Source organism: Scyliorhinus canicula, chromosome 1 (genome assembly GCF_902713615.1).
Source record: "Scyliorhinus canicula chromosome 1, sScyCan1.1, whole genome shotgun sequence".
NCBI lineage: Eukaryota > Metazoa > Chordata > Chondrichthyes > Carcharhiniformes > Scyliorhinidae > Scyliorhinus > Scyliorhinus canicula.
In genome coordinates, this window is record NC_052146.1 from 267591539 (window position 1) to 267611658 (window position 20120).

General features: G+C 49.3%; 1 long non-coding RNA gene across 1 annotated transcript in view; it reads right to left on the minus strand.

Annotated features, from left to right (window-relative positions):
• Positions 1-20120, minus strand: part of LOC119974185 — a 56704-nt gene that overhangs the window by 11863 nt on the left and 24721 nt on the right. The gene's annotated exons all lie outside the window — the stretch shown is intronic.

Here is a 20120-nt window from a genome sequence, read left to right on the forward strand (position 1 = left end):
TCTCTCATTCCCTCTCCATGCACCCTCATACACCATGCTGCTTCCATTACCCACATGCATCTCGATACCCACTCGCCTCGTATACACTGTGTACAGAACCAGGAAGCCATTGGAAATTCTGGAAAGTCTTTGAAATGATCCTGATACTGAAGTGTTTAAATTTATACAAGCGCTTCCAAAATTTGAGGAAAATATGTGGAACCTGGGCTGTTCCCGGGAAACAGGCCGGGAGCTGCAAAAGCGTAGGGGCTGGTTTAGCTCACTGAGCTAAATCGCTGGCTTTTAAAGCAGACCAAGCAGGCCAGCAGCACGGTTCGATTCCCGTACCAGCCTCCCCGGACAGGCGGCGGAATGTGGCAACTAGGGGAGGCTGGTACGGGAATCGAACTTCATTGAAGCCGACTCGTGACAATAAGCGATTTTCATTTCATTTATTTCATTTGAAGCTATTTAGAGCGAGCGATCTGTATGCACCATTATCGGAAGAGGTATCTGTAGATTATGATGTAATAAAGAAAATTATCCTCAATGCGTATGAGTTGGTTCCTGAACCATACAGATAGAAATTTTGAAATGCAAGAAAACAACCTGGACAAACTCATATGGAATTTGAGAGGCTAAAGCAAATAATTTTGACCATTGGATATGGGCATTAATGATAGAGAGAACACATGAAGCCCTTAGAGCGGTGATCCTTAGTCTCCCAATATCATTACTCGATGGTCCTTGCACCTCTCAGTAATTTCTTCCCAAATTTCCTTCTTTATCTCCTTCCCACTATTTGGTGGTTTATAAAATGTACCATTAGCAAAATTGCTCCTTTATTGTTTTGCAATTCTAACCAATAGATTCTGTTTTAGAAAGGACGTTTCCCTTTCTCGCACTGTAATATCTTGCTCAATCAAAATTGTTCCCTCTCCTCCTTCGATTCCTTCCTTATCTTTCCCAAATATCTTTGAATCCAGGAATATGAGGCATGTAATCCTTCCTTTTCTAAGCCAGGTTTTCACCACTATATTATATTCCTACATGGCTATTTGTGTCTTCAACTCATCAGCTTTATTAAGCACACTTCATGCATTTGCATGCATGCATTCCAAGCATACTCCTATTTATATTTTCTATGATCCCGCTTAACTCTCCATTATTTCTGACTCTATCACTGCCGGTCCTCTGTGTACCTTGTTTCTACTTTTTAATACTACATTCTGATGCCCATCTAGCCACCTAATTAGTTTAAACCCTCCTCCACAGCGCAAGTTAACCTTTCGGCAAGAATTTGGTCCCAGCTTTTTCAGGTGCAGCCATCCATCTTGAACAGGTCCCTCCTACCACAGAACATGTGGCAATGTGCCAGCAATCTGGAGGACCCCAAACATCACCCCCATGTCTAGCCGCACATTCACCTCTTCTAATTTGTGCTCACAGTATGTCATGACACTGGGATCAATCCAGATTTGGCTACCTTTGGAGTGGCTGCTTTTAGCTCCCTTCCTAATGCCTTAAACTCTGACTGTAAGGCCTCAACCCTGCTATATTAGCAGAACTTTAATGTGCATCTGGCTCAATAAAAGTCCAACATGAAAATGCTCGATGTTGACAGTGGAAATTGCACGTTTTACTGCCCTCTTCTCAAAAAAGCACATTTATACGAAAACAAAATTTGAATATGCTCAGTGTTTTGTCCTGATTTTCCCTTTAGGTAAACAATATAATTTTAAGACGCATAGATAATGGCCTTTAAACATTTTCCTTTCAGGACTACTGAACTCCGATCCTCATAATATGGCAGAAACGGACAGCAGTCTTGCATGGGAGTGGGATTCGGTGGCCCGACAGACATTAACTGCCTGCCCCTCAGTTGTAACCCACCGGTCAGCTGCCCAGCCATTTTAGGTGGGACACAGCAGCTGGCATGGGGATGGATGGAGAGGAAAACTGGTCAGCCAGTTGAAATCACAGATCAACGGGGACACAATGTGATGGAGCCATTCCACCTAAACAGCTCTGCCTATCTTTTCCTGCCAACTGAGGGGAATTAAAATCATCCCTTGATATGAAAAGAATGAGGTGGAGACATTTTCTCATAACCGTTTTGATAATATCCAAAGGCAGAAAGTGTTCTTAATATCCTGTTAATGAGCTTGTTCATACACTTGAAGTACTGGAAGGCGCAGCACCAGAGTTTTGGGTTACACAATTCAGATGCCAGTCTTGACACAGCCATAAGCTCAAATGTCCTCATCATGAGAGTCTCACAAGCTAGACTTTAGGCTGTGTAAAGGAAATGAAGACATGTGGGCTTAATGGCAGAGATTAATCACAGTGGCCTAGATTTGACAAGAGGAGAAAATGCAATAGCAGGAGGTGCTACTGAGGGAGTTAAAAGGGGAACATATACAATGGGAACATGGAATGAGCAGTTTAGTGGCCACATAAGAATCCAAATGATAGGTGAAAAGAAAACTGTTTTATTGTAAAATAAACTATAAACATACCTAACTTCATGTCCCACCTGTGTCTATCCATGCTCGGCTCTCACCTGGGGCGGTTTTTATGCTCGTGTCCATTTACTCCATTAATGGGCCCCTGCCCCTCAGCGGCGGAGTTTGTATTCAACAAGGCTCATGGGGACGGTAGTTGGTCCACTCCAGTCAGTCTCATGCTGGTTATAACATTCCTCCCTCCCTAAGTCTAAAGGCCAATCGGAGGAAGGTGGAGCAGGAGGGCGCCTGCTCTTTTTCGCCTGTGGCTGTGCCTCTTGTGCCGAGGCCAGGTCAGGGGGTGTGCATCTAGATGGCGAACACCGTTTCGTTACCGATCGATTGCCGGGGTGCGGAGGTGTGTGTGTGTGGAGGGTGGCGGGGCGGCACCATTGGTAGTTGTTTGCTGGCAGGCTCATCATCGGAAACATCCGATGCCTGGGTCTCCATATTGGAGTATGGGCCCTTGACCTCCCATATCCCTGCGTCGGGTCCTCCAGGGTGAAATGCCCTTGGATTCATTGGTACCATGGCTGTCTGACGTGAAACTGGCCCCCTGAAGAGCTTCATATTGAGCTGGTCTCCTGCATCTGAGGTGGTCTACGTGATTTTTCATCACTCTGTCCTGAGCTCGAACCTGGTGTGAAACTGGCCCTGTCTGTTGAACTACCGTTCTTGGGATCATTTGACACCATCCCCAAAGTTTCTCATGTAAACTGCGTCACCTGGTCCAAACAATCTGGCCCACTTCTGCCTGTCTGGGCAACGCCCCTGCTGCTCCTGACTGCGGCATATTTTCCTGCCTATATCTGGGAATGCGAGGCTGAGGCGGGACTGGTGTCTTCGGCCCATTAAAAGCTCAGCCGATGGTACGCCGGTTGCAGCATGTGGGGTAGTACGGTAACAAAGTAAAAATCTGGCCAGTCATGTGTCGAGAGACCCCGAGATCTGCTTCTTCAGGCCACTTTTAAACATTTTCACTGCCTTCTCAACCAGCCCATTCAAAGCCAGGTGGCACGGGGCCGGACGGATGTGCTGCACCCTGTACGCCTTCATGAATCCCCCCGGAACACTTCGCTAGTAAAAGGCCTGTCTTTGTCAGTGACCGACACCTCCGAGATACTGTGTGTACTGAATGAGAGTCGCAGTTTTTCAATCGTCGCCTTCGAAGTAGTGGACGACATCCTGCTGACCTCCAGCCACTTTGGAAGTGTATCCACAACAACTAAAAATATGGAGCCCTGGAAAAGACCGGCAAAGTCGGCATGAAGCCGCACCCAAGACCACCCGGCCATTCCCATGGGTGAAAGGGTGCGGCAGGCGGGAGCTTCGGCTGCTCCTGGCAAACGTCTCACTGCTGAGCCAACAACTCTATCTCTGCATCCAGGCCTGGTCACAAATGCAGCCTCGGGCGAGCATGCTGGGTGCCTGGGTGCATGCTGTGCAGATCCCGCAGTATAAAGTCCCAACACTTGTATGGGACCACAACACAAGTGCCCCATAAAAGAATGCCGTCTTCAATGTTGAATTCTGATACTTTTGTCAAAAAAGCCTTTAACTCATTGGGCAGTTTCTGGTGCGGAGCACCTTACAGAAAAATATGGTGACGTTTAGAAAATAAAAGATCTGTTTGTAACTTCTTACGCATTTGGGCCGCCGTGACAAGCAACGTATCCATGAACTTCAACATGGCTACCACTTTGTTGCCTCTGGAGGTAGTCGAGAATCATGCTAGCAGCAGAAGTCTACTCAGTGCATCTTCGTTCGTGATCTGTGTGCCCAGTTGGCGCTGAAACTCATATTCATACATTGCCAACAAAATGACCCATCTCTGATATAGGCGGATGTGATGGGCAGGATAGTCTAATCCTCCTTGAAGAGTCCCAACAACGGTTTGTGGTCAGTCGGTATCGTTTCATCCTTACTTCAGTGAACGCCTCTTCCTGTGATGCTCTCCATGTCCAGGGCTGGTTTTCCTTTAGCAGGATGTGCGGGGGAGTGAGCAAGCTTGCACGTCAAGGGGCGAATTTGCCGTGTTAATTCACGAGCCCCAGAAACAAGCACAGCTCAGTTGTGTTCTCTGGTGTGGGGTCTATGGGATAACTCGTACCTTCTCTTCCACTGGGTATAGTCCATCCCGGTCTACGCGGGAGCCTAAATATATTACCTCACTGGCGAGGAAAACGCACTTCTCTCTTTTGAGATGATTCTGAAAAGCAGCAGATTACCTCATTGAAGTTGCTCAACTGTTCTCACTCCATCACTCGTGACCAATAGTGGACAGCACGGTGGCACAGTGGTTAGCTGCCTCACAGAACCGAGGTCCCAGGTTCGATTCCGGCTCTAGTCACTGTCCATGTGGAATTTGCACATTCTCCCCCTGTCTGTGTGGGTTTCGCCCCCCCAACCCAAAAGATGTGCAGAGTAGGTGGATTGGCCACGCTAAATTGCCCCTTAATTGGAAAAAATGAATTGGGTACTCTAAATTTTAAAAAAAATAGTCGTGACCAATATGTCATCCAAATGAGCTGCCACACGTGGCAGGCCTCTCCAAATATTTAGCATCACGCGCTGGAAAATGGTGCAGGCCAACGATACACTGAAGGACAATCTAATATACTCTTAAAGGCTCCTGTGGGTACTTATGGTCACATATTGTCTGGACACGGGGCCCAAACCGAGCTGAAGATAGGCATGACTCATATCAAGCTTTGTAAATGCATGCCAATATTGCATACAGTCCTTTATGTGTGACATCGGATATCTATCCAATCGGGAGGCCTTATTTACCGTCAATTTATAATCGCTATAAACTCGAACAGTTTTATCCGGTTTAAGGACAGGGACTACTGGAGCTGCCCAATCAACGGATTTTACCGGCCAAATGATCCCAAGGCCCTCTAATCGGTTGAGCTTTGTTTCAACCTCTGCCAGTAGCGCGTAGGGGATCGGGCGGGGCCAAAAATATTTAGGCTGTGCTTCAGGGTCGACATGAATTTTTGCCATGGCTCCCATGATTTTCCCCAGCCAGTTTGGAAAACGTCAGGGTATTTCCCGAACACCTCAAAGAGGCCTCCAGTATTCATCTGAATAATCTGCTGCCAATCTCAGCGAAGCCGTTGTAGACAATCGCGGCCTAACAGACCAGGGTCTTGTCCTTTTATCACAAACAATGCTAGTCTTACAAATTGTTGCCTGTAAATCACTGGGGGCAGTGATTGGTTTCCAATTTTGCCTCTGTTTCACGTAAGGTCAACTGTGTACACCTGACTGAATTTTGTCAAACGTTTGTTTGCCTATGACCGAGACTGCGGCTCTTGTGTCCATTTCCATTACGAAAGGGTGGCCATTTACTTAGACAGTGATCCAAATGGGGGAATCTTTGGATGCCGCAATGCAGTTCAGCCATATGTGTTCAGCGTCAGGCTGCTCCAAATGAAAAGTGCGGGCTTTGGGTTGGCGCCTACCCTGGGTGGGATACTGGGTTTGCTAGCAGCCCAGGGGTTTTTGCTTCCTGCGATTTCCCCGGCCATACACCCCACATCGTCTGAGGTCTTCCTCGAAGGATTTAGGGAAAGTGTCTGGCCTAGTCACTGTGGTCCGAGATTCCCGGCTGATGCCTTGGAGGTGTTCACCTCAAGGCAGAGTTCCAGGAATTCCTAATCTGGGGGAGGGCGGGCGCTGAATGCCCAGAGGGGGTACATCCCAAACTGTTCACTTTCATCCCTCGGAGTTCCTGCACTCCCTTTTCTGCACTTTCTATTGACAGCGAAACTTCTACGGCCTTCTTATGGTCTAACAATGACTCGGTCAGCAACTTCCATATTATTTATGCCACAAACCAAATGGTCATGCAGCGTCTTGAGAAGGGAAGAGCCTCAATCGCAAAATTCCACCAATTTCCTCAAAGTATTAAGAACTTGGTACAGATCCCTTGGTGCCCTCTCAGCTGCTTTAAATCAGTAACGTTGCACAATAATGACCGACGGCTTGGGGTCACAATGGTTTTCCATTAGTGCTACCAGCTCTTCATAGGTCCAGGGCTGCAGGCTACATGAGGCTTTTTATCAGACTAATGGTGATGGCTCCACTGGTAGTCACCTGTCTGTTGTTCATCACCAGTTCTAGCATTAGCCTTGAAAAGGTGTCACGTACACTCTGAATACTCAGTCTAATCCTCCAAGCTAGCATCAAACACATCCAAAGTGGGATCCCTGCTTCGCCGGCAGTGCACTCTTGCTCGAGGATTTCCTGACGGCATGGGAGTGGCCACAATGAGAAATCCCATTGGCTGGCTGCCGGGATGGAGGATCCCGCTGCCGGCAGGGACACGCCGCGCTAGAGAACGGGTCTGGCGGGACGGAGAATCCCACATCCAGTCTTCCAAGGAGCAGCATATTGAAATGAGTGGAAATCTTATTCTGGTAGAGCGGTAGGAGGTGATCTTTCTCTCAACGGTTAGCAACACCAACTGTAGCTCCACTTTGATCCTCGTCGCCAATTTAGTGGCCACAGAAGAGTCCAAATGAGAGGCATAAAGAAATCTGTTGTATTGTAAAGTAGTCTATGAACATAGCACCCTTAAGGTCCTAGCCAGGACTGTCCATGCTCAACTCTCATCTGTGCCGGCTTTTATGCCCCAGTCCATTTACTCCGCTGATGGGCCCCTGCCCCTCAGTTGGGAAGTTTGTATTCAACGCGGCTCATGGGGAGGATAATTGGTCCATCCCCTTGGCTCCTGTGTCGACTATAACAAACAGTAGCACAAATAAACCCGAGTGAGAATGCTCAGCTTCCATTTCACACTTCGGCAAAACTGTTTCCTGCAATCTCTTTGTTAAATTTATACCAGATCTACTAAAATTGGGCTCAAACATTTTTACTCTCTCCATGCCAAAGCCATAACTGAATGATGTGGGTAGGTCTTGAAGCAGAGGTCATGCATGAGAAAGTTCACAATTTCAATGAGTCGTCAATGGTTATCTATCATAGAGAATTGACTGAAACTCAACAACCTGACCGCCAGGTCTCTTAAGAGGTGAAGCTAAAAGCTTTGCAGCAATCACAAATTCCAGCTTCATAAACTAAAAAATATGTACCTGACAGGCATCAAATATCTGAAACTAATATGTTAGTTCCCTTCATGACAGGTAACTGACGTAATAATAGAATTTTCATCCTTAATGGGTCACGATTTACTGTCAGGTAATGGGGAGGCTAATGGAACTCATTCACTGTGGAACTTCTGACGTGGACAATTACTGTTCAATATGCACAGAAACCCTGCTATCTTCCTGAAAATGGTATCTTGCTGCCTTAATTGCCACTCAACTATATTGGACAGTGTGAGGCACATATACAAACCAAACTCTTTTTTTTAAAACAAATTTAGAGTACCCAATTCAATTTTTCCAATTAAGGGGCAATTTAGCCTGGCCAATCCATCTAACCTGCATCTCTTTGGGTTGTGGGGGTGAAACCCATGCAGACACAGGGAGAATGTGCAAACTCCACACGGATAGTGACCCAGGGCCGGGATTCGAACCCAGGTCCTCAGCACCGCAGTCCAAGTGCTATCCACTGCACCACATGCCACCCCTTCCAAACCAAACTCAATGGAGAAAACTAGATAGCGCTCATTTCAGTCTGAGGACCCATCTAAGAACAGCATGACAATTCTTGATTACTGGAGAAGAGCCATCTCTCACACTACAAATGAACTGTTATAAGTCACATCATTTCCATGCCACTTTGTTCAATGGTTTGATCAGTATTGTCTCAGGGCCTTCACACTTCCACACCCGCTGCCCAAGTTGGCCAGTGATCGGATCAACTTCAAGGATAGCCCAGGAACCAAAACTCAATTAAGAATTATGCACTTACGAGCAGCACGGTGGCGCAGTGGGTTAGCCCGGCTGCCTCATGGCACCAAGGTCCCAGGTTCGATCCCAGCTCTGGGTCACTGTCCGTGTGGAGTTTGCACATTCTCCCCCTGTTTGCGTGGGTTTAGCCCCACAACCCAAAAGATGTGCAGGGTAGGTGGATTGAACACGCTAAACACACTTAATTGGAAAAAATGAATTGGGTACGCTAAATTTATTTTAAAAATGAAAAAAAAAGAATTATGATTTAACCACAATTTTAAATAATCTTCAAAAAAGAAAAGTAATCAGGTATAATGACTACAGTGAGCATGGTACACTGCCCCTCATTCTTCTTGACCTCCTTCCATACAGTCTTTAAAATGACCCCTACTCCGTTCCATTGGCCAGTTGAGTGAGATCACCTCATCAGGTTCCATTTTTACTTATCCGATTATTGCCAGAAGTCATCTGCAATTACATCTCTTTGCTCTCCAGCGCCATTTCCTTTGGAGTCCTCCGAGAAACTATACTTGAACTCATCTGATTTCACAACTATATACTGCCATTCATTGACGTTATCCAAAGACATGGGGGGGGGGGGAATTTTCCCCCAAAATGGTAAAGTGCCACCAGGGTCTGACTGAAAACCAGCTTGTTTCTCCCCAGATGCACAGCTGAGTCTTCAGAGAACGCTTTCTGGCACTCAGTGCCCAGAAAATCTGGGGACGTGGCTTAGGCCATTACTTTGGCACGGCAGGGCATAAAGAGCTGCTAACACCAGCCCCACAGAGATCGGGGTGCCATCTTTAAAGGGCGCCTTGAGCTGCATTTAAAATAAGTTCTCCCACCCACTCCACAGACACGGAGGAACACCCCCACAAGCTTTGCGGCAAACCCCCCACCACCACGGAAGTATCGGGGGCTACAGGCCTCCCTTTTGCCCCCCCCCCCCTTCAATGGAGGTATCGGGAGCAATATCCCCCCTCTCCTCCACCCCCATGCTGTAATTGGGGCTCGTCCCTCTCTCTGCCCCACCACACATAAGGGGAAACCCCGATACAACGGAGGAGGTTTGGCCTCTGTCAGAGCCCACTTGGCAGTTGTCACAGATACAGATGTGCCATCGAGAGCATCTTATCCGGCTGCATCACAGCCTGATATGGCAACTGCTCGGTTCAAGTTCACAAGAAACTGCAGAATGTGGTGAACTCAGCCCAACGCATCACTCAAGCTTGCCACCCGCGCATTGATTCTGTCTACACCTCCCACTGCCTCAGGAAGGCAGACAGCATTGTCAGAGACCCCTCATACCCAGGCATTGCCTTCTTCCAGACCCTTCCATCAGGCAGGAGGTACAGAAGTCTGAAGACCCGCACATCCAGACATAGGAATAGCTTCTTCCCCACAGCTAGAAGACTCCTCAACGACTCCCCCTCGGACTGTTCCTGTAAGAGCACTATTCGCGACACCCTATGCTGCTATTGCTCATGTATTTGCTTTGTTTGGCTGATGTACCATTTGTCAAAGTACTCTGATGATTATTCTTTTTGTCTACTTTGTCTGTACTGTGTTCATCCCCTCGGCCGCAGAAAAATACTTTTCACTGTACTTCGGTACATGTGACAATAAATCAAATTTTAAAAAAAGTCAGGAGCAGTGCCAGGCGAGTGATCGAATATGTCCCTCACTACCAGGGGGCTTTACTCACCCACCATCCTTGGGGTGGTCATCCTGACTGATTCTCATTTTTGAAAACCAGCACTGATTCGCTGTGGCGTGACCTCGCGTCCACTGGATGGGAGGGTGAGGCATGGGAGGACGTTATGGCATCAAGTAAGAATATGTTTACATTTTATACTGTATGGAAATCAGGTGCATGCCTTTCTGGGTGAGAACATCATCATGTCATTGGTGAGGGGTGGCGAAGATCTCGCACTGAGATCTCGCCAGCGCAAATCCTGTTATGGCCCTCTCGCGAGATTTAGAAGCCATAATGGGATTTGCGCTGGTAGTGAATGGGCACAAAAAATCCTGCCCATGATTTTAGGTTTCACATGTATACTGACAGAAACCTACCTCATTACCAATCCTTCTCAACCGCTTCACTGTGTCTGCATTGTCAGCCTATTTGTTTAACATCTAGTCCTAGATAATTTAAGCCATAATTTCCTCCAATAAACAAGAGAATGGAAGCCATTGCTTTTTGCCCCTTGCCACAAACTCTGTATTATCACCATCCTCCATGACAACCATCTCAGACTGAACAAGTCTGTTCGCTACATGAGCATTCTATTTGATGCTGAGCCAACATTCTAGCCCGCATCCTCTCCAACACCTTGTCTGCTTACTTCCACTTCCATAACATCAGCAGATCCCACTCCTGCCTCAGCCTATCTATTGCTAAAATCCTCATTCCTCCTTCTATTATTTCCAGCCATGACTAATCCAATGCTCTCCTGGCCAGCCTCCCATCCTCTATAAACGTGAGCTCATTCAAAACTCTGTTGCCCATACCTTATCCCGCAGCACGTTCTGCCCGTCGATCACCTCTGTGCTCACCAACTACGTTGGCTTCTGCTGCACAAACACCTCAGATTTAAAATTCTTATCTTCAAATACCTTCATGGACTCGCCCGACCCTATCATTGTAGTCTCCAACCCTCTAACAGCTCGATGTTCCTCCAACACCAGTCTAATACACATTCCCCATTCCCTCACCCTACCATTGGCCGGCATGATTTAAGACACCTTAAGCCATCAGCTCTGAAATTGCCTCCCTAAATCTCTGCCCCTCCACCTCTCCATCTTAAAGCATACCTCTTTGAATAAGCTTTTAGTTAATCACTGCTTCTAATATCTCCTTCCTTGGATGGCAATTTTGTATGATTACTCTACTCTAAAGTGATTTGAGGCATCTTGCTCTCAGTAAAGACAAATATGAGTTCTTGTTTCTTAGAGAGATCCCACAGAAAAACTGTCAATCGATCAACACATAAAATATGAGGCCAACCGATATTTTTGAACGGTTCTATTTCGATAGGAAAGGCTGGGGGTGGGGTGGCGGCTTCTTTATCCTTTCCAGTTCCAATAGGAAAGAATGGATGATGCGTACAAATGCTGTCAAACATTGCTGGATGTGGCTCCAGCTGTTCGGAGACATCACATAACCTTGTATCTAAAGATTCAGTGCCGGGGCAGCCCCAACAGGCCTGCACCACCCAACAGCAATCTGACACCACAGTTGTTTCTCCCATTCAGGGAGCACTTTGACACAGGCCGAGAATGCAGAATAGACAAACATACTTTATGATCTATGTCAATGCAAAGGTATGGCGTTGAGCCAAGAGCACATTTGCAATCCAATGCACAAAATAAATGTTGATCTTTTAATTTATCCTATATGCAGTGCTTGTTTGATGTGGCTTTTGAAAATAGCCAGAATACTGGGAAGAAGTTCAAAGATGGCAGTTAGCTTGCATCGTCTGACATGGTCTTGGAGCCTCTGTTCTCCAGGCAAAAAAAACAGAATTGCCCATTGACAAAAGATGGCCATTACTGGATATGGTTCTCAGCAGTTCAATCTAATTATCCTATATGGATATCCTATATGGGAGGTGGTGGTGTAATGATATTGCCACTGGACTAGTAATCCAGAGACCCGAGGTTCAAATCCCACCGCAGCAGGCATCAATAAACATCTGGAATTAAGAGTCTAATGGTGATTGTTTTAAAAACCCATCTGGCTCATTAATGTCCGTTAATTCCTTCTGTTAGCGAAGGAAATCTGCCATCCTTGTCTGGCCTACACATGACTTCAAACCCACAGCAATGTGGTTGACTCTTAAATTGCCCTCTGAAATACACTCAAATTAAGGACAAGGTCCACATCCATTGAAATATTTTTTTTTAAAATTCATTCATGTTGTCCTCCTCTTCCTCAATCACTTTCTGTGGCCTCCATGGATCTCCTCCATGTTCCATGGCGCAGATAGTGATGGTTTCGGAGGGACCAGCAGCCCACATGAAGGGTGGAAATTTTCCCCAGTGGGCCACGATTTCCAAGTCAGGAACCCAGCAGTGGTCATGTTGGGACTGATAAAAGAGCCCCGTTGATTTTGGGACGGTGGCCTGGGTTCTAGAACTGTGAGGGCCAAACAGCCCTACTTTATGGGTAGGGCCACCATCAACCTTCACAGTGTGGGTAATGCCAAGCCATCAGCAGGAATATCAGCAATGCTATGAAGGCACATTCAGTGAGAAGGAAGTGGCTGCCATTGAAACAGAGCATGAAGCATTAGTGGAGACTTTGATCTCCGTGAAGTGGCCACGAGGGCGCATCCACTGCCTGGGGATTGATTCCCTTTGTGCCTTACTGCCAGCAAATAAATCTATGCCTTGAAATGAATCACAGCTTGGACCGCCCGCTGTGAAGCCACCTCTGATCTATTTTTGTGCTGAGGGCCCTTGTGCCTTTGCCAAAATTGCACATCTGTGGCAAAATATGCCTCAGTTTGCTGCTTAATGAACTTAATTGACTGCTTGCCTCTTCTAGGAAGGTAGCCATCATCCAACGCCTGACACCATTTCCAGAAAAGTTACATGGAGGCAGCAAAACATTGAATTAAATTGACAGCACACCAACCTATCTCTGCCTCCATATCCCTGATAGAACTCGGTGCATAGTGCATGGCCGGGGATTCATTGTATTAGCTGGGAGCAGGGCCTAGATAGGGTGCTCTTTCAGAGGGTCGGTGCAGACTTGGGGCCGAATGGCCTCCTTCTGCACTGTAATATTTCTATGATATCTTCATTCTGATGCTTTGTAAGGGATTCTGATTGGGTTCATTGGGTTAACAAATGATAGTCTTGGACTCTGACATCCAAGCACTAATTTCCCTGAGACCTTCCAACTACTTGTGCATCCAGGATTGATGCAGAATAAAGACATTAGGCAGGGAGATTATGGGCGGAATTCTCCGTTGCCCGACGCTGATATCGTAATTGGCAATCAGGCGGAGAATCCATTCCAACGTCCAAATCGGGACGGCGGCGGAACAGCCTTGGCACGTCATCGGAAGTCCCTCCCGTGATGCTGCGCGCCCGATGGGCCGAGTTCCCGACCGCGCAGTTGACGTGTGGTCTGAGTGGTCGGGAACCCAGCATGGTGGCTGCAGACTGTGTCCAGCGCCGCCACACTTGGCTGGGATCCGTGCTACTGGTCGGAGAGGCTTCTGCGAGGGCTGGGGGGACTGGTGGGGTGCCCAGGCAGTAGCCTGAGGGGTCTCGTACGGCGGGTTGGGTCCGCGCTCGGCCGGCGCCATGTTGTACGGCGCAACCGCTGCAGGTCATCGCCATGTGTATGCGCGGCCAAGGACCCGGCCATTCACTGGCTCTTTTTGGCGCGGGAGCCGGGGTTTCACCCGGCGCTGCTGCCAGCCCCTCACCGGTCCCGGAATCGGTGAGGGTTCGGCTCTGATTTCGGCATCGTAAAACACCCGCAAATTCTCCATTTCAGCCGGGCCTTACCTGCTGAAACAGAGAATCCAGCCCAATGTTCTCCCGCCAGAGCTGAATTGCACCTGATTTGCGCTCCTGCTGGGAGCACAAATAAGGAAACGATTTCCAATCCATAGCCATGCAGATCTTTGCACGGCGAGGATTATGAGGGATTCCCGACGGATTCAGTTATTGAGCAGCCATTTTGAGTGCACCCCCGCATCGCAAATCCCCCGACACCCCACAGCATAATTCAGCCCCCCTCAGCACAATCGAGACCCTCTGCAGCACAATCCAGCCCCCCCGCAGCACAATCCAGCCCCGCTCAGCACAATCCAGCCCCTCCGCAGCACAATCCAGCCCCCCCTCAGCACAATCCAGCCCCCCCTCAGCACAATCGAGACCCTCTGCAGCACAATTCAGCCCCTCCATAGCACAATCCAGCCCCCACTCAACACAATCCAGCCCTCCCGCAGAACAATTCAGCCCCCCCACAGCACAATCCAGCCCCGCTCAGCACAATCCAGCCCCGCTCAGCACAATCCAACCCCACTCAGCACAATCCAACCCCACTCAGCACAATCCAGTCCCTCCGCAGCACAATCCAGCCCCTCCGCAGCACAATCCAACCCCACTCAGCACAATCCAGCCCCGCTCAGCACAATCCAACCCCACTCAGCACAATCCAGCCCCGCTCAGCACAATCCAGCCCCGCTCAGCACAATCCAGCCCCGCTCAGCACAACCCAACCCCACTCAGCACAATCCAACCCCACTCAGCACAATCCAGTCCCTCCGCAGCACAATCCAGCCCCTCCGCAGCACAATCCAGCCCCTCCGCAGCACAATCCAGCCCCTCCCCTCAGCACAATCCAGCCCCGCTCAGCACAATCCAGCCCCGCTCAGCGCAATCCAGCCCCGCTCAGCACAATCCAGCCCCGCTCAGCACAATCCAGCCCCGCTCAGCACAATCCAGCCCCGCTCAGCACAATCCAGCCCCGCTCAGCACAATCCAACCCCATTCAGCACAATCCAGCCCCGCTCAGCACAATCCAGCCCCGCTCAGCACAATCCAGCCCCGCTCAGCACAATCCAGCCCCGCTCAGCACAATCCAGCCCCGCTCAGCACAATCCAGCCCCGCTCAGCACAATCCAGCCCCGCTCAGCACAATCCAGCCCCGCTCAGCACAATCCAGCCCCGCTCAGCACAATCCAGCCCCGCTCAGCACAATCCAGCCCCGCTCAGCACAATCCAGCCCCGCTCAGCACAATCCAGCCCCTCCGCAGCACAATCCAGCCCCCCCTCAGCACAATCGAGACCCTCTGCAGCACAATTCAGCCCCTCCATAGCACAATCCAGCCCCCACTCAACACAATCCAGACCTCCCGCAGAACAATTCAGCCCCCCCACAGCACAATCCAGCCCCGCTCAGCACAATCCAGCCCCGCTCAGCACAATCCAGCCCCTCCGCAGCACAATCCAACCCCACTCAGCACAATCCAGCCCCGCTCAGCACAATCCAACCCCACTCAGCACAATCCAGCCCCGCTCAGCACAATCCAGCCCCGCTCAGCACAATCCAGCCCCGCTCAGCACAATCCAGCCACGCTCAGCACAATCCAGCCCCGCCCTCAGCACAATCCAGCCCCGCTCAGCACAATCCAGCCCCGCCCTCAGCACAATCCAGCCACGCTCAGCACAATCCAGCCCCGCTCAGCACAATCCAGCCCCGCTCAGCACAATCCAGCCCCTCCGCAGCACAATCCAGCCCCGCTCAGCACAATCCAGCCCCTCCGCAGCACAATCCAGCCCCCCCTCAGCACAATCCAGCCCCTCCGCAGCACAATCCAACCCCGCTCAGCACAATCCAGCCCCGCTCAGCACAATCCAACCCCACTCAGCACAATCCAACCCCACTCAGCACAATCCAGTCCCTCCGCAGCACAATCCAGCCCCTCCGCAGCACAATCCAGCCCCTCCGCAGCACAATCCAGCCCCGCTCAGCACAATCCAACCCCATTCAGCACAATCCAGCCCCACTCAGCACAATCCAGCCCCGCTCAGCACAATCCAGCCACGCTCAGCACAATCCAGCCCCGCTCAGCACAATCCAGCCCCTCCGCAGCACAATCCAGCCCCGCTCAGCACAATCCAACCCCATTCAGCACAATCCAGCCCCACTCAGCACAATCCAGCCCCGCTCAGCACAATCCAGCCCCGCTCAGCACAATCCAGCCCCGCTCAGCACAATCCAGCCCCGCTCAGCACAATCTAGCCCCGCTCAGCACAATCCAGCCCCTCCGCAGCACAATCCAGCCCCTCCGCAGCACAATCCAGCCCCGCTCAGCACAATCCAGCCCCTCCGCAGCACAATCCAGCATCTCCCTCAGCAAAATCCAGCCCCCCCTCAGCACAATTCAGCCCCTCAGCAGCACAATCCAGCCCCGCTCAGCACAATCCAGCCCCTCCGCAGCATAATTCACCTCCCCTCAGCACAATTCAGTCCTTCCGCAGCACAATCTAGCCCCCTGCAGTGCAATTCAGCGCCCCCCGCAGTTCAATTCACCTCCCGACAGCACAATTCAGCCCCCTCCTGTGGTTTTCTGGATTATCCCTCGTTTCCCCCTCCTCCGAATACAGAAGTGAGCTGACTCCGCCCCCCCCCCCTCCACCCACCACAGACCACCTAAATAAAGAGACCACCCACAGGGACTCTCTAAATAGAAAGACCGCTCCCCCCAGGGCGGCACGGTGGCGCAGTGGTTAGCATTGCTGCCTCACGGCGCAGAGGAGCCGGGTTCGATCCCGGCTCTGGGTCACTGTCCGTGTGGAGTTTTGTACATTCTCCCCATGTCTGCATGGGTCTCACCCCCACAACCCAAAGATGTGCTGGGTAGGCGGATCAGCCATGTTAAAATTTCCCCTTAAATGGAAAAACATGAATTGGGTACTCTAAATTTATATTAAAAAATAAAGTGACCCCCCCACAGAGACCCCTGAAATAAGAAGACACCCTCCAGAGATCCCTTAAATAAGGAGACCATCCCACTGACGCTCCAGAAAAGAGCTTCCTTTCAGGAAGTACCCCAGAAGTGAGACCCTTGTCAGGAAGCCCCCCAGAAGAGAGATTCCTGTCAGGAAGCCCCCGGGAAGAGAAATTCCTGTCAGGAAGCCCCCCAGAAGAGAGATTCCTGTCAGGAAGCCCCCCAGAAGAGAGATTCCTATCAGGAACCCCCCCCCCCCGCCCCCAGAAGAGAGACCCTTGCCTGGAAGCTGGAGAGCCGTCCAGACAGAGACAGTGAAAACAATCACTGCTTTAGCACTCAACTGGGCAATACACCTGCTGGCTCAGGAAGCTGTCAATTCCTGGAAAGAGGAAACCAGTCAGCTGGGTTTAAAACACTTCAGATCGTTGTCCTGCAAGCCACTCATTCATTTCTCTTTAATATTGATTTTACTGGGCTGTAATTGACAGCTTCTACACCCTGCCAGCTGGTAGCATTGTTCCATTCAACTTGCTTCAGGGTTGAGTAACTTTGAAGTGGTCAGCTGTGAAACTAACCGCAATGTTTATATTGGTCAGTTGTGAAACTAACCCGGCGGATCGGAGAATCACAAAGGCCCGGAGAATGTGCCCGGCCCAGTAATTTGATGCCAATGGGCCTTAGTGATGCCAGCGGAGGACTGGAGCGTTGGAAATGGGTCGGCGCCCGACACTGGATTCTCTGCCGCATCGGGAAATCCGCCACCTGCGCCGTGAGTCGGTGAATCGATCCGCTTCTGAAACCATCCGCACATTAATGAAGAGGCACTTCTTCTTGTGGTGCCTCTTCCTGTTCATGTATGAATTTCAATTGGCACGTGAAGCTCAAATAGCACCACCGATAATGCTCAGTGAACTCTGCCAGGTGGTAAATATTCTCCACCTTTCGGCAGATCTTCTTTCCACTGGGAAAGAAGTAGCAGGAAATATTCAGGTGAACATGATTTTTTCAGGTTGTTGGACGTATTCAGGTGCAAGCATCAGACTGGCACATCTGACAAATGTTCACTGTGGCAACCTGGACGGGTCGTGTAACAGAGACCTAATGGCCACCTGACCTTCACATTTATGGAAAAAGCTGCACCACGTCGCAGATTGTAAATAAGTTCGACTGCATACCGTGGCATATCTCTGTGTCTGCACCAGAACAGGGCAGGTCTCTGCTGATATATCCACGTCCTTCAAAGTTGGGGGTATTGATAGGAATAAACATAACACCTGAATCGGTGGTAAGTGAACAATGTTTTTGCATGCTATTTTCAGAAACCCAGTTAGCATTGTGGCCCTGATATAAGGACACATACTAGATTTATAATGCTATTATGTGAATGGTAATTTGAAGGCCCTGTCTGAAATCTTTTTGGATTCCGAACTCCACTGTTAATAGCATCAAGGGCAGGCACAGGCAAGTGGTGACACAGAGCATAAATCAGCAGAACGGTTTAATTTCTGACAGTAGTATGTTTCAAAGTCATCATGGTGCCCTTTGAATAACAACCCAGCTCTGGCCTTTGCCTCTTTCCATGAATTTGTGACCGCCTCCTCTATTCTCTGTACCCTGTTCCTCACACTTCTGATTGTGTTGAAGTCAATGTAAAGATGCATGCAATTACAATGGATTTCCATTGCTCAAAACCTTTTCCAAGTCAACAATATTTTCAGAATAATTGATTTTTGCCCTCCGCTGCCCATCGGCAGATCTGTTGTATTTGGATTTAGATTTATTGTCACGTGTACTGAGGTGCAGTGAAAAGTATTGTTCTGAGTATAGTCCAGCAGATCATTCCATACATGAAAAATATAGGACATACGATAAATACACAATGTAAATACATATACATAGAAACCGGGTGAAGCATACTGAGTGTAGTGCTACACAGTAGAGAAGATGCGGAGAGAGATCAGTTCAGTCCATATGAGGGCCATTCACGAGTTTGGTAACAGCGGGGAAGAAGCTGTTTTTAAGCCTGTTAGTGCGTGTTCTCAGACTTCTGTATCTCCTGCCTAATGGAAGAGGTTGGAAGAGAGAATAACCTGGGTGGGAGGGGTCTTTGATTATGCTGCCCACTTTCCCAAGGCAGAGGGAGGTGTAGACAGAGTCAATGGATGGGAGACGGGTTCGCGTGATGGACTGGGCTGTGTTCACGACTCCCTGTAGTTTCTTACAGCCTTGGGCTGAGAAGTTGCCAGTCCAACACAAGATGTTGTCGCCAGTCATGGCCCAGTAGACTTAGTGCAGGGCCCCACGCTATTATTAGCGGCCGAGGAATGGCTGTCCATAAGTAACTGGGGTCATCGTTGTGTCTTACTCCGTATAGGTTGCCAGCCTGGCCTCGGTGTCCCACAAACGCACTGTTGAACTCCAGTCCTGATTTTCTTGAAGGTCCACCTCACAATTACTGAGATTACAGCTTCTGTTTGGGGCAGAGTTTGTAAGGAGCATCCAGGAGGGCTTCTTAAAACAATATGGAGATAGTCCAACTAGGGAAGGGGCTATACTGGACCTGTTATTGGAGAATGAGCCAGGCCAGCTGGGAGAAGTTTCAGTAGGGGAGCATTTCGGGAACAGTGACCACAATTCAGTAATTTTTAAAGTGCTGTTGGACAAGGATAAGTGTGGACCTAGGGTGAATGTGCTAAATTGGGGGAAGGCTAATTATAACAATATTAGGTGGGAACTGAAGAACCAAGATTGGGGCGGATGTTTGAGGGTAAATCAACATCTGACATGTGGGAGGCTTTCAAATGTCAGTTGAAAGGAATTCAGGACCGGCGGAATCCTGTGCGGAAGAAGGATAAATATGGCAAATTGCGGGAACCTTGTATAACGAAAGATATTGTAGGTCTCGACAAAAAGATAAAGGAGGCATTTGTCAGGGCTAGAAGGCTGGGAACAGACAAAGCCTGTGTGGAATATAAGGAAAGTGGGAAGGAACTTAAGCAAGGAGTCAGGAGGGCTAGAAGGGGTCACGAAAAGTTATTGGCAAATAGGGTTAAGGAAAATCCCAAGGCTTTTTACATGTACATAAAAAGCAAGAGGGTAGCCAGGGAAAAGATTGGGCCACTGAAAAACAGGGGAAGGAATCTATGTGTGGAGCCAGAGGAAATGGGCACGGTACTTTGCCACCAGTATTCACCAAAGAGAAGGAATTGGTGGATGTTGAGTCTGGAGAAGGGAGCGTAGATAGCCTGGGTCACATTAAGATCCAAAAAGATGAGGTGTTGGGCGTCGTG